Source organism: Bos indicus, chromosome 21, assembly GCF_029378745.1.
Source record: "Bos indicus isolate NIAB-ARS_2022 breed Sahiwal x Tharparkar chromosome 21, NIAB-ARS_B.indTharparkar_mat_pri_1.0, whole genome shotgun sequence".
In the NCBI taxonomy this organism is placed as follows: domain Eukaryota; kingdom Metazoa; phylum Chordata; class Mammalia; order Artiodactyla; family Bovidae; genus Bos; species Bos indicus.
In genome coordinates, this window is record NC_091780.1 from 64,661,342 (window position 1) to 64,674,192 (window position 12,851).

Here is a 12,851-nt window from a genome sequence, read left to right on the forward strand (position 1 = left end):
CCCCGCCTCCGGGGGGTAGTGAGCGGGCGGGCGAGCAGAGGCGCGGCGGGTCCCCACGTCTCCCCCGCGCTGTGCGCCCGCCCGCCCGACGCCCAGCCAGAGGCGGGCTCGAGCCGTGGTCCCACCCCCGCGCCCGTTCGATTGGGCCTCCTCGGGGGTGTGTGGGAGGGGCGGGGCGCACTCGGGGGACGCCGCGGGAGATGGTACAGTCCACCCCCGGGCTGCCCACCGCCCCCCTCCTCCGCGGTTCAAGTTTCTGCGGCCGGAGGACGCGGCCTCCGCCAATCCCAGGGCTACAGGACGCTTTTAAAATGCAGGTACGGCTGCGGGGAGGGGCGGGGGTGACGGTGGGAAAGGTAGGGCAGGGCTTCCCTTAAAGGAGACGCGTGGAAAAGGGCGCCCAGCCCCTTCCTGGGCCCGCGCGCCCCGCCCGCCGTCCCCCGCCCCGAATAAACAAATACCCATGATCGGAAGGACAGCTCCCCTTCTCTCTGCCGAGGGCACCAGAGTCCAGCTTAGTCTGAGATACGGCGGACAATAGGACTCAGGCCCGGGGGGTCTCTCTCCCCGGCGGAGAGCGGCTCTTTGTCCGCTTCCCGACCCCCGGCTCCTCCTCTACCCCGGTCTCCACCGTGGTCCCCAGCCCGGAGTGCGCCGAGGTTGCAGCGTTTTCCACTCAAGCCGGGGGCTGCGGCGCCGGCGTGTGCGCCCCAGGAGGGCCAGGGGGCCTCACCCGCCGTCCCGGATCGAGGTCCCGTACCCTCCTCCCTGCCCCGAGAGGGCGAGGGCTTGAGGAACACGCACCGTTCCCCCGCCAACCCGACCGCTCGTCCCGGAATGCGGGAGGGAATCTGTGACTCGCGACGTGGAGACCACTGGGGAGGGGAAGGTCTCTCACTGGGGTCTTAACTCGGGGCGGGGGCGCCCATTCCACGGCAAAAAAAAAAAAAACTCTCCCCACCGGCTGCCTCGCCTGGCAACCGGGTCTCCCCCCACCAGCTTGTGCGAATCCATCTCGTTATCCTCGCATCCCTGAAGTGCATTTACGGCGAGTCTGCTGCCAAGCGGGCGGAGAGGGGCGTCCCTCCCCCCGGGACCCGCTTGGAGATAAAACCCGCGCCCTCGACAGAGAGCGCCCCGGCCCGGCGCGCGCGCTCGCGCGGCAGCGGCTGTCCCGGCTTACAGAGACCCAGCCATTCATTGGACAACCGTGTACAGCGCCTCCTCTAAGCCAGGCTTCTTCTGGACCACTGGGGGATTCTCTAGGGGACCGGCGGCCACTGCCCGCTGTGGGGGTCTTTGCACTCTGCGGGGAGGAGGGGCGAGAAGAAAATCCACAAACTGGAGAACTGTGAGGCTGTAATAAGTGCTGTGCAGGGGATTAAGACCAGCTGCTGTCGCAGAAAGTGATTATCAGTTACTTTAGATCCCGTAGTCAGGGAGGACCTCTGAGGAGGTGCGGTCTAAGCTGCTGCCTGAGTGACGGAGGACAAAGATAAGGGGGAGGGCACTCCAGGTAAAGGGAACAGCTAGTGCAGAGGCCCTAGGGTTGGCTTTTAGTGGCCTATTCAAGGAAGAGGTGTGAGAGATGAGGTCAGAGAGGCCAGATCATCCGTGATTCTAAGGCAGCTGGGAAAGCTGTGGGGGAGCATTAGCAGGACACAACATAACCCGATTTGCCTTTTAAGAGCTTCCCTCTGATGGCTCAGACAGTAAAGAAGCTGCCTATAGTGTAGGAGACCTGGGTTTGATCCCTGGGTCAGGAAGACCCCTGGAGAAGAAAATGGCAAACCTTACTCCAATATTCTTGCCTGGGAAATCCCCCGGACAGAGACGCCTGTGTGGGCTAGAGTCCATGGGGCCGCACAGAGTTGGACAGGTCTGACTGACTAACACTTTCTTTTCTTTTTCTGGCCCATATGTGGGAAAGAGGTGGGGGTGTGGTGTCGCAGGCTAGTACAGATTCACCGCTCCCTTCCTCACCCTTCCGCCCCTCTCTCTGTATAGATTGATGTTTAGGAAAGGGTAGTGAGGAAAGGAGCTATGGGTCTTGGAAAAAAATAAAGATGCACCACCACCACTCCTCACCACTCCCTCAATTTTTTTTTTTCTTCTGAATCTCCAGGGCTGTGTGTGTCCATTTAAAGCCACACAAATGCTTTGGAGAGCCAGCTAGGGTGACAGCCAGTGCACTTAGTAGACAAAATGATTCCCGATCACACGGTCTGTGAACCTGGAAAATGGTAAGAGCACACTAGGGTAAGTAAATTGTCTCCACACTGGGAGGGAAAGGGGGTTCTTATCCCTCTGTGGCTGGGCCCTGAGCATAGACCTCCCAGCAGCCACTCTTTGCTGTTTGCTGAGTAAATGCATGTTCAGTTGAGTCTGAATCCCACATTTGATGATGAAGAAACTGAGCCCCAGCAGGGAAATGACTTGCCTAAGGTCACTTTCATTCATTGATTTCCTAAACACACAAACATAATTAATTGTTTATGCATAAATGCATATGTATGTGTACAATCAGATATGCATTGCAAACGCAGTGTGGTAAGTACCACAGAAGAGAGGAGCAGAACACGTCATTGTAGGAGCATCCTGAGGCCACGGAGGCGGTGACCCCCACCCCCACCCCTACCCGAGGGGAATCTTAAAGAGTAAGAGTTTATCAGACTGTAGATGGGGAAGGAGAGGGTTAAGATAATCCAGGTGGAGGCAGCAGCAAAGCCAAGGCCCAGAGGTGAGCAATGGTGAGGGGTAGAAAGAGGCAGAGAACAGCAGGGGATAGTTCCAGGGGAAGTGTGGCCCCTTCCTGGGGCTCTGACGGCTAAGAGCAGCAGCAGCAATAATAATAACCATCACCTCTTACCACACACCCAGTGGGTGCTGGGGGTCCTAAACCAGCCCTCACGTAATGATCAGAATGACAACATCATTAACACCTTGGAGGATTTAACTTGGATTCCTATTGGCTGTGTTGTTTGTCTCCACAAAGCTCAGATCACTGAGTGCACACGTATGGGCAGTGTTCAGAGGGTGGTGGATGTCCAAGGACTCTGGTGTGGCCAGTGGAGGTTTGTGTGGTGGCTGAGGATTTCTGCAGGTCAGCGAGGCGATGGCAGCTGACAGGTCCGGGGCCGGGCTCTGGGGCTTCTTCTCTGATCCCACCCTGCACTCCTGAACCGGGGAAGTCACCATGCACAGCTGAGAGGCCGCAGTGAAATCAGGGCCGAGGGAGAAGCAACTGGAATCGGTACCAATAAAGGGCAGTGTTTGCGGAGCACTTGCTATGTATCTACCCAGCCCTGGGCAAGGCTTCACAGGGACTGCCCCACCGAGTCCTCAATGCAGTCCTCAATCCCCGTTTTACAGAGGGGCAAACCAAGGCTCACAGGCTAGGTCACTTGTCCCAGGTCACAAGGCAAGCAAGTGAATGAGCTGAGGTTCAAACCCACGACCTTCTGAGTCCATAGACTGCAGCCTCCTGCACGCCACTGCTCGGCAACACCCTTTTCACTGTGACTCTGGTTCAATGACGGGGAGGCCTGCTCTTTGCCCGCACCACGCCCATCACCCGCTTCCTCCTGCTTCCACCTTCCCCATTGTCCCCAAGCCAGAGAGACTCCCTGCGCCTCTGGAGGGACCACTGGGTATGGGTAGAGCTTCCCAGCTCTCCCTGCTGACAGATCAATCACTGTGTGTTGTTAGCTCTGTCTCACAGCTCTTCTCTCACCCACCTGCTGGGTGACCTTAGGCCAGTCTCTTACCCTCTCTGAGCCAGTTTTCTCCTCTGAGCCTTCCTTCACAGGGCTAGTGTCAAAGCTTGGAGAAATGTGCCTCTCCTCCCTGTTCATTCTCCCCACCCTCTGGATCAGGAGAATCTTCCCACAAGGACATTTGCACCCATTTTCCAGATGCAAACCCTGAGGTACATTGAAACAAGGGCTGTCCAAGAAGTCTAGTGCTTGCCCCTGGCAAACAGGGCTACAAAGGATGCCAGCTATGGCCATGGGCTGCCACCGACTTCCTTCTGGGATGGGTGCAGCACAGAATATCAGGTTTAGTGATGAAGGGTCTCAATTCTCACATTTTTAAGTGGGGAAACTGCAGTGATTCTGGGCCACTAGCAGGCAAGTTTACTGGGATATCAGCTCCTGGAGCACAGCACTGGAAGGTCTAGGGGGAGGGTGGGCTCACTCACTCACATCCTTACCCAGCTGCCAGGCCCCTGGGTGCTGGAGATCAGGAAGTCGGTGATGCACTGCACAGCTTCCACAACCACCGATGTCACAGGCAAAAGCCTCAACGTTGACCTAAGGGTGTTAGTGGAAAGAACCCGCCGCCAAAGCAGGAGATGTAAGACACAGGGGTTCGATCCCTGCATCGAGAAGATCCCCTGCAGAAGGAAATGGCTGCCCCGCCTGCCAGAGCAGGAGATGTAAGACACAGGGGTTCGATCCCTGCATCGAGAAGATCCCCTGCAGAAGGAAATGGCTGCCCCGCCTGCCAGAGCAGGAGATGTAAGACACAGGGGTTCGATCCCTGCATCGAGAAGATCCCCTGCAGAAGGAAATGGCTGCCCACTCCAGTATTCTTATCTGGAGAATCCCACGGACAGAGGAGCCCGGTGGGCTACAGTCCTGGCGTCACACAGAGTTGACACGACTGAAGCAACTGAGCACAGGCACGCACTCAACCTAAGGGCAGTGGGAGCCACAGGAGAGTACAGAGCAGAAGAGAGACCTGGAAGGTTTTGTTTGATAAAGAGCAAGTGACTGGAGCTGTGAGGGGAAGAATGGATCAGAGAGAGTCAGCTGAGGCTGAGACACAGTCAGAAGACTGCAAAGCCAGGCTGGCCAGAGGCCAGGGTGGAGGTGGCAGAAAGTTGCCTTTAGGGATCAATTCAGTTGTGGGGGATCCCTCCCTGCCTCTCCCTTCCCCTCTGGAACCAATGAAATACCCTCCTTCCCCTGCAGCTGCTGACATTGCCCCCAGGAGCAAAGCACTGGTGGAGTGGGGAGGGGAAGGTGGAGGGGAGGGGGAGGGGAGGAACCCTCGGGGAAACCTAGAGAGGAGAGCTGTTTGAAGGATGGGCTCCCAGCTCCGTGCACTTCAAAACACTAGTCTTCTCATTACGAGTGATTTCCTACCGCACCAAACTGCAATGCAGGTGCCTGGAACCCTACTGCCCAGCTTAAGGAATCACCGATGTCACTGGCCCCTGAAGCCCCTCCCAGGTCACCTGGCCAGCCCACCTGACCCCAGAGTGAGCACGATCCTAAATGTTGCATTGCTTGTTCCTGTATCTCATAGTGCTATATTTCCCCCTTGTAATATACTGCTAATCTTGAATGCTTTTGAACTTTATTCAAATGGTATTATACTTCATGTGTTCTCTGGCAGCAAGCTTTTAAGTCATGCATTATTGTGTTGAAATATGTCGCTAGGGTTCATTTATTTGCACCGCTGGCTGTAGAGCGAGGTTTCCCAGCCTCAGCACCGTTGGCAGTTTGAACTGGAGAAGTCTTTGTTGTAGGGGCGGGGAGGGGCTGTCTTCCACAGTGTAAGATGTTTACCAGCTTCTCTGGCCTCGACCCATTAGATGGAAGTGACACCCCTGCCCCTGTTACTGTGAAAACCAAAAATGTCTCCAACCTAAAAAAGTGATACAAATGAACTCATTTATAAAATAGAAACAGACACTCAGAAAACAAATTCATGGTTACCAGAGGCAGGAGGTGCCGGGGAGGGATAAATTAGGAGTTTGGAATTAACAGATACACTTCAATGGTGTCTGACTCTTTGAGACCCTATGGACTATAGCCCACCAGGTTCCTCCACCCATAGGATTCTCCAGGCAAGAATACTGGAGTGGGTTACCATGCCCTCCTCCAGAGGATCTTCCCAACCCAGGGAACTATATATAAAAGAAATATACTGTATAGCACAGGAAACTCTAGTCAGTATTCCATACTGACCTAAATGAAATAGAATAGATAAATATAACCGAACCACTTTGCTGTACAACTGAAACCAACACAACATTGCAAATCAACTATACTCCAGAATAAAATAAACATTAAAAAACAAGAACAAAAATGTCTCCAGACCTTGCCAAATGGCCGCTGAGAGCGAAACCTCCCCAGCTGAGAACTCCGCCGTCTAATTCCCGTCGCAGGAACACATTACCTTGACTTCTCTTCTCCCGCTGAAGGACCTTTGTTTCTAGTTTTCTGCTGTAACAGCAGTGCTGCCGTCTGTGTCCTCATGCTCACAAACACGAGCTTCTCTTGGGTCTGTACCCTCGTGGCTCTCAGAGCACAAGAGAAACCCTGGCTAAATTTCATACTGGAGGTGCCCAGTATATTGGGGGGCGGGAGGAAGAAACAGTAGAGCAGGTTTGCCCACTGTGACTTCTTTGAAATGTTTATCGAAATTGACACTTTCAAATGTGCAGAGATACCAGTGAGACATGACTCATGCTAACTTGTCAGATACACAGGATTTACTCCAGGTGATCAGTTCCAGACCCCAGACGCGTGGTCTCTGAGGCCAGCGGCGCTTCTCTGTGACCCTCATCACTGCGCTAGGAAGGGGGAAGCCCAGGCGAGCAGTCCCACCTGTGATGGGGTTTCCATCTGCCCGCCTACAGCTGTACCCTCCTCCAGGACAAAGTCCGTCCTTCTCTGGGACCCTCCCAGCTGTGTTCGTTGGGGTCTGTGGCTGCACCATCTGCCTGAGATACCTCTGGGCCACGCCCCCAGAGACCCCCCACTCCCACCCCCAGGCCCCACCTCAGCCTCTAGATGCCCTGCCCGCCAGGCCTGGGCAGCTGCCCTTCCGGCCCTGCCCTCTGTGGAGATCGGAGACCAGCCTCCTCCGCTGCTGAATATTTCATGCTCTGATGGTGGAAATGAAGTCAGTGAAGACCTTAATTGTTAATGTGGCTCCTGCCAGTTCCAAGACCAGCCTTTCCCACTCTCTCCAGCCTGCTCCCTCCTGTTTGATGCAACAACAGCAGTAACAGTAATTCCTCCTGTGACCTGATCTGGGCGAGGCTGGGCTATAGTAAAGTTGCCCCCCACCGCCTCCAGTCCCCAGGCAAGCCCGCAGTTGGGCAGAAGCTGTGACATGCGTAACTTTACCAACCAAACCATCAGTTGGGTCCACCTCTTTGTCTACCGCCGTTTGAACTGTGGTGCTGGAGAAGACTCTTGAGAGTCCCTGGCCAGCAAGGAGATCAAACCAGTCAATCCTTAAGGAAATCATCCTTGAATATTCATTAGAAGGCCTGTGACTGAAGTTCCAATACTTTGGCCACCTGATGCGAAGAGCTGATCATTATGAAAGACACTGATGCTGGGAAACATGGAGGGCAGAAGGAGAAGGGGGTGACAGAGGATGAGATGGTTGGATGGCATCACCGACTCAGTGGACATGAGTTTGAGCAAGCTCCAGGAGATAGTGAAGCACAGGGAAGCCTGGCATGTTGCAGTCCATGGGGTCGCAAAGAGCTGGACACGACTGAGAGACTGAGCAACAGCAGCACCGAACAAGAGGACATTCCCCAGTGTCCTCCCAGCAGAGAGCTGGGAACTAAGAGTGTTTGTGGAATGAATGAATGATACAGGAGGGAGCTGGCTAAGTAGGAAAGCCCTGGAATTAGAATCTGGGTCTCTAACCTGATACTACACCTGGGGGGTCCTGCCTGTCCCTGAGGCTCTGGATCTTACGAGAAAATGGAATCATTCCCTCCTCCTGCTGGGATGGAGAGACACTTAAATGCACGAGAAAAGGAAGACTCAAACCCTGAGCCACACAGTGAGACAGGTGGGGTGCTGGTTTGCTAGGGAAAGGCTTGGGAATCCCCCAGAGCCCAGCCAGAGATTCTGAGACTCTAGGACAAGGGCTGATCCTTCTTTCCAGCACAGGCTCAGCTCCACCAAGACCCAATTCCAGGACCCAACTTTGCAGTGGAGAGTCACATCTTAGCATTCCAAACTGTCAGAGCCCCTGTAAATGAGTCAGGGTCCTAATGAAGCTGAGCAAGACCCTGTGGGGCTCCCAGGCCTTTCTGTCCCCGTTTCTTATTGGCAAGTCTCGAGCTGTCATGACCGTCTCTGGTTCCAAAGTGTGAGTTTGAACAGTTGCTAAGCAAGGGAGGAGCAGCCAGGAAACCCTCTGAGGCCAGATGAACGTGATGAGAGAAGCTCATCAAGAATCAGACCATCCTGCTCACACCCAAGTCAGTGACCCCACACACTTGACTCTGTTATAAAAACCCTCATCAGCTTCTTTGCAATGGAGACACACAGTTTTTCAAGGCAGAAGCCGGTGTGTCTCCCTTTGCCTGCCAAAGCAATAAAGCTACCCTTTTCTGCTGCTGCCGGTGCTAAGTCGCTTCAGTCATGTCCGACTCTGTGCGACCGCATAGAGGGCAGCCCACTAGGCTCCTCTGTCCCTGGGATTCTCCAGGAAAAAATACTGGAGTGGGTTGCCATTTCCTTCTCCAATGCATGAAAGTGAAAAGTGAAAGTGAAGTCTCTCAGTCATGCCCGACTCTCAGCGACCCCATGGACTGCAGCCTACCAGGCTCCTCCGTCCATGGGATTTTCAAGGCAAGAGTACTGGAGTGGGGTGCCATTGCCTTCTCCCTTTTCTACTTCACCCAAAATTCTCTCTGCAGGATTTGATTTGATACCATTGCTCAGAGAGGCCACACTTTAAGTAACACTAAGGAAGCAGCTATTTCCTGCCCCAGGGGATCTTCCCGATTCTTTACCCGCTGAGCCATCGAAAAGAATCAGACACGTCTGAGTGACTAAGTATAAGTAGCACACAAGGAAGTCGCTAACTCTGAACAAGGCCAGTGGGTCAGATCAGTGGTTGTCAGCTCTGGGCACCGACTGCTTAGGCTCACCTGTGTGCGTGCTAAGTCGCTTCAGTCATATCCAACTCTGCGACCCCAAGGACTGTAGCCCACCAGGCTCTTCTATCCCTGGAATTCTCTAGGCAAGAATACTGGAGTGGGTTGCCAGGCCCTCCTCCACGGAATTTTCCCGGCCCAGGGATCAAAACTGCGTCTCCTACGTCTCCTGCATTGGCAGGCAAATTCTTTACCACTAGCGCCACCTGGGAAGCCCCTCATAAGCTGGTAAAACACAGATGCCCAGGCCCCACCCCAGACCCATTCCATCTGGAAGAGGGGGGTCTATCAGGCAGGGCTGAGAAGAACTGGGTTAGATGAAGTCCTGGTTCATTGGCACCAGGCTACCCAAGAAGTCACCCCCATTTCTGGGGGCACTCCTTTCTCCAAGTGTCTAGATTTAGAGATTTTTCTCTAGGTTCTCCAAATACCCCAGAGAATCTTCAGATACACTGCTGAGGTTAAGGAAGGGGCTGAGGGATTCTGGCGTTCACTCTAGAGTTCGCTTAGATTAGGCTGGAGGAGATCCTAAAAATCTCCAGAAACAGAGAGAGAATGGGAGAGAAAGAGAGAGATCACACATGAAGTATCAGGAATCAGAAGCCCTGATGTTCTCAACAGTAACTCCAAAAGCTAGAGATCTTGGAGCAGCACGTTCAAGATTCTGAAGGAAAATGATTTCGGTGTCTGGCCTATCAAGTATGAGGGTGAAGTTTGACATGTTCAGATTTTTAAAATTTATTTATTTTGGCTGCACTGGGTCTCCATTGCTGTGCGTGGGCTTTCTCTAGGTGCTGTGAGCAGGGCCACTCTTTGCTGCAATGCCCTGGCTCCTCATTGTGGTGGCTTCTCTTGTCATGGCACACAGGCTCTAGGCGCTCGGGCTTCAGTACCAGCAGCAGGCAGGCTCAGTAGTTGTGGTGCACAGGCTTAGTTGCTCTGAGGCATGTGGAATCTTCCCTCACCAGGGATCGGACCTGTGTCCCCTGCATCGGCAGGCAGGTTCTTATCCACTGCGCCTTCAAGAAAGTCCCAAAAGTCCCCAGATTTTTAAAAAAGTATCTCCCACGCATTCTTTCTCTAAAAATTAGGAACTAAACAAAGACACAAGAAGATCCAAAATTCAGGAAGTGGGGAATTCCAAAGTGATGGTATATATCGTGAAGGACAAAGAAGCCTGACGTGCTGCAGTTCACGGGGTCGCAGAGAGTCGGACACGACATAGCACCAGAACAAAGGTGATGACATAGGGAAGTCGGACAGCGAGGGCTTCAGGACTAGAAGCAGTCAGTGCACATGGGAACGGGGTGGGAAGGGGCGCCAGGAAGAGCTGGCCAAGAAAGAGAACACAACTCATGCATTGCCTGGGGCCTCGGCTACCTAGAGAAGAACATTAGAGCTCTGTCAGAGAGCCTGAGTGATAGCATAAAGAAAACCAAGCAAGTCAAAACAAGGAGGCAACTAACAATCCCCAGGGAAACCCAGAAGTCCTGCAAGGAAGGAAATACAGTCATAGGATGTACTGTGGCTCTGTTGACCATAGTGTTTAAATAGTATCATATGTAAACATTGATTTAACCAAAGAAAATTGTGGTACAGTTTTACTAGGAGGATGGGAGAAGAAGGGGTGGCATGTGTGGGGGTGGCTTATCAGTGGAGTAAACCTTCCCGGTCCCTAAGAGAAAGGCAGTGATAATACCTAAACTGGGAAGTCAAAGAAGAGCCCTGTAAGTGTGTTGTTTTCAAACGTGGACAAAAGAAGAATCGAAAGCAGTTGCCTCTGGGATGCAGGATCAGGATCGGGGTGGAGCCATGAGGCAGCGTTTTTTTGTTTTTCTTAGGCTTTATGCTTGTATTTGATTTTTGAAACTGTGCACGTGTATTTAAATTAATACATTTTTAACAAGCTGGCATTGGACTTCTTATTAGAAACCCTGGAGGCTAGAAGATCACAAGAGTCATCAGTCGCCTTAAAAGTCTAAGGGAAAAGGATTTCCTGCCTGGATTCTATGCCCACAGAGAGCATCAGCCAAATATGTGACTGGAATATAAACATTGTCAGAAATGCAAGGTCACCAAAAAGAGGAAAAAATGAACTGCCGTGCACCTCTCAGGAAGCTTTTGAAGCACACGCTCCCCTAGGAGCTGAGAGGGGGCAGGATGGCTCCCCAGGGGGGCCAGTCCTTGGAGGGGAGAGAGGGGACGAGGGAGGGGAGGAGAAGGGGGAGGGGCCGGCTCAGGCCCCTGAGCAGAGCGGGTAGGGCTCAGCCTGGAAGAGCCCAGGTGGGAGGAGCGAGTGAGATCTCCAAATGCCTGACCATTTGACCATCCTGCCACTAGGTTAGAGCCAAGCAGATTGAAAAAGAGACGTCTTACAAGTTTGTGGGTTTTTTTAAACGCATTAACTCCAGGGCATAGATAAACAAACTCCACCAAAAAAGAAACCATTCCTTGACTTTCGTAGGCAACGTTTATAGAATCATAATGAAACTCTGGACCACTGGTCACCTAAGCACTGGGTCGAGCCCTCAAGGAGAAGCTGACGGAGATTTGAGAATGGGAGGATTTAAGAGAGTTGAAGGCTTATCCGTCATGGCCGGAAGGAATTCTAGAAAAGTCTAGAACCGAGAAATCAAGAAAGAGCCACGGACGAAAACACCTTACCGAGGAATGCAGAGATCAAACCGGAAGGAACGACTAAATGCAGAAACAGATTGTTCCGGGGGGGTGGGGGAGGGGAGGAAAGGCCAGGGAAATACTTCCTTCTGAACCTTTTACTGTTACTGGGTTTGTTTTTAACCGAAGTGCATGCATTGTTTGGTTTACAGTATAAATAATAGATGTAACTATATATATAATTTATATAAACAATATAAAGTTTATATTATAATTTATATAAAATATATTATGCTATAGTGTATAATTTATATAAAAATATATAGAATTTATTATATATAAACAATAAATATATAATTAATCTAAATAATAAAACCTACCTCTGGGCCAGGACATGTGAAACAAGAGAAAAGGACCAGAGATGCTCCCCAAGACATAACCCCTGGACCTGATGCTCAGCAGTGCAGGCCCCAGAGCCTCCACGGCTGCAGGCCCGCCCAGCCCAATCCACCCTCACATTCTTCAAGGCCATTTCCAGTTTATGAAGCATTCTCAGGGGAGCATGCTCCTCCCATCCTCCCTGCAAAGCCTGCAAGGTGAACAGGAATTATCATGTCCATGTATGCCCGCAGAAGCTGAGATTCAGTGTGTATTTAGGGGGTTGAAACGGGTCCCTGCCATGGCCGGTTGGTGGAGGACACATTCAAGAGCCAGGGAGAGGCATGGACCTCACCAATGGTCCAGTGGTTAAGAACCCACCTGCCAGCGCAGGGGACATGGGTTTGGTCCCTGGTCCAGGAAGATGTCACATGCCCCAGGGCAGCTAAGCCCAGGCACCGCAACTACTGAGCCTGTGCTCTGTAACAAGAGAAGAAGCCTTGTCTGCAACAAGACACTGCAGTGAGAAGCTCAGCACCACAGTGAAGTGTGGCCTCCGCTTGCCACAGCCAGAGAAAGCCGGTGCTCAGCGACAAAGACCCAGTAGGCCAAAAAAAAAAAAAAAAGAGCCTGTGAGAGGCAGTCAGGCTGGAATTTCAGAGCTGGAGTCACCTCTCTCGACCTGAGGGCACCCAGCCAGGAGGCTGCAAACCCTTCACTTGACTGTACAATTTACTTTTCTTTATATGTATTCACAAACCACACTCACAGGGTTTGTTGGAAGGAGCGTTTTGTCCAGCAGGTGGGGGTGCCCTGTTGAGAGTGTACCTCCAGTTGCCCAAGAGGAAGGGCTGGCAGCAGCTGGGGCTGCGCCTAGATGCGGTGTCCCGGGGCTGTGTGGGAGCTGGGGCAGGGTTGGGGGGGCAGTGGA

The 12,851-nt window shown here is 52.7% G+C and overlaps 1 long non-coding RNA gene across 2 annotated transcripts; it reads left to right on the forward strand.

The window, feature by feature from the left end:
• The first annotated feature begins 36 nt into the window (after positions 1-36).
• LOC139178254 (uncharacterized) lies at positions 37-11,112 on the forward strand. 2 transcript variants are annotated; one of them, XR_011562704.1, is made up of 4 exons: positions 55-317; positions 2,126-2,243; positions 10,018-10,164; positions 10,856-11,112. It is a non-coding gene; the product is annotated as an uncharacterized lncRNA (long non-coding RNA). The 2 variants fall into 2 exon arrangements; XR_011562703.1 differs by lacking the exons at positions 10,018-10,164; positions 10,856-11,112 and having other exon boundaries at positions 37-317; positions 2,126-5,399.
• The last annotated feature ends 1,739 nt before the right edge of the window (positions 11,113-12,851 follow it).